The sequence below is a fragment of the Girardinichthys multiradiatus genome, chromosome 17, assembly GCF_021462225.1.
Source record: "Girardinichthys multiradiatus isolate DD_20200921_A chromosome 17, DD_fGirMul_XY1, whole genome shotgun sequence".
NCBI lineage: Eukaryota > Metazoa > Chordata > Actinopteri > Cyprinodontiformes > Goodeidae > Girardinichthys > Girardinichthys multiradiatus.
In genome coordinates, this window is record NC_061809.1 from 634074 (window position 1) to 636275 (window position 2202).

Below are 2202 nucleotides of genomic sequence, written 5' to 3' on the forward strand. Positions count from 1 at the left end.
TCTTGTTGGTCTCCTGGTTCTTGCTTGAAGCAAAGTGAGGTTACAGTGCCCCTGGAGCCAGTGGTGAGTCAGAGTCTTCCTCAGTGAGACCTTAGTACCTCAAGGTGGTCTAGACCAACTCCACAGAAAACAAGAAAAAAGTGTTTGCTCTGCTGCCATTATTTTTCCAAGACATGAAGAAGAATGAGACTCTTGTCATGTTCAGTGCTGCTATAAAAACTCAAATTTTGAACAGCTGTGTATCCACTGGTACATGGTGAAGACTGTCATATTTCTTATTACATGGTTGATTTTTTTTTTTTTTTTTAAGTAAAATAATTCTGTAAGCGATAGTGTTTTGTCCAAACCTGTGTTCAGAGATGGCTGAAACTAGAATATTTATCCTACTAGCATCCCTAGATTTTGGTAAGTTCCAGTGTCATAACCACCTACATCACAAAGAATTATCAATAAGAAATAGTTATTAGTTAAACCCAAAATTCTGAATTTATTTAGAAATGCATATCAGTAACAATCAAACAATAAAATAAACCTCAACTTTATTGGCACAGCACAATTGCTGGTTGGTGTACGAAACCAAATAACTACAGTTAGGGTTATTTTGTGGGTCTCTTGTAGAACAAAATGGCATATTTTTGATTTTTTGCTATACATTTTTCTCTCTCACTGATCAGTTAGGTCTGCTGCCCTTAGGTGGCTTGTCCTCTTCAGGTTGGAGGGGAGTTCCTGCCTCAAGTGGAGAAGTTCAAGTATCTCAAGGTCTTGTTCACAAGTGAGGGGAGAATGGAGCGGGAAATCGATAGACGGATCGGTGCGGCTGCTGCAGTAATGAGGATGCTGTGCCGGTCCGTTGTGGTGAAGAGAGAGCTGAGCCGAAAAGCAAAGCTCTCGATTTACTGGTCGGTCTACGTTCCTACCCTCACCTATGCGATGAGGCCCAGGACACACTGGAGGGACTATGTCTCTCGGCTGGCCTCTGAACACCTTGGGCTCCCCCAGGAGGAGCTGGAGGAGGTGTCGGGGGAAAGGGAAGCCTCTACCGAGTCTGCTACCCCTTCATCCTAGTTCCGGATAAAGAGGAAGATGGCGAGTACAAAAGTTAGGACACATACAGTCATGTTAAAAAAAAAAGTACACCGTAAATCAAGGTATACATCAGGAAATATATCTAGTCGTTATAAGATCTTCACATTAGGTACCAGATTTGTTGGAATCCATGGTGATGATAAGTAATCATGATGAATGTATTTCTGTAGGACTTAGGTCTGGAACAGTGAAATGGACAGGTATGAAAGTAATTTAGCTGGTTGAAATGATTCTGTGTTGATTTGGTCATGTGTTTTCAACATTCACCTGGGACCAGCTATTTTTAGTTTTCTGCCACAGCATCTGCCTTTAAGAGTTGTTGAAACACAATGCTATAAGAAAATAATGATCTATGGTTTTGACACTGTTGCATGCACAATTTGATCACCACATAAGGGAAGCTGCAACAGATTTTTCTGGCAGTTTAAAAAAGTTAGCCGCCTAACCAATGCAACACACGAAACCCCATGTTTGCCAAACATGTGAACCAATGCTAGAAAACTGATGCAACCGTGACTCAAATATCATTAACATTGACCTGACATTACACAATATTGACATGTCAGTATTGAAACTGAAAGTGAAATTGATGGCATGACCAACTTTCTGATCATTTCAGCTAGCGATTATCTGTTATAATTTTCTAAACATTTAAGATCGTCCATGTAGCCTAGAGATTTAGATCCTTAAATGGGGAACAAACCCTGAAAACAAAATAGTGCCGTCAGGGCAAAAGTAACGTCTCAGTCCTGATGCAGCAGAACACTGGAACTCCACACCTTCCCAACAGTCATGGACTATTCCAAGTGGGAGTACATACCTTATACATACCTGGATAACAAAGAGTACAGTGTGACTGCAACTTTACTTTGTTCCCAGGGCCTTTTCAAAAGAATCAGACCCACAGAATCATGGATCCTGTTTTATAACGGACCCGGCTGGAATACGGAGCCTTAGTCTCATCTGATCAAAGCACACAGTTCAAGTAAAAGTTTGAGTAAAGTTTAGCAAACTTCACGTTTACATTTTTGATGGTAGTGCAGAAAAAAAGTTTTTTTCTGACATCAGTCCCAAACAACCAGTTGGGATGTAAGTTGAATATTGTTGTTATGCAAG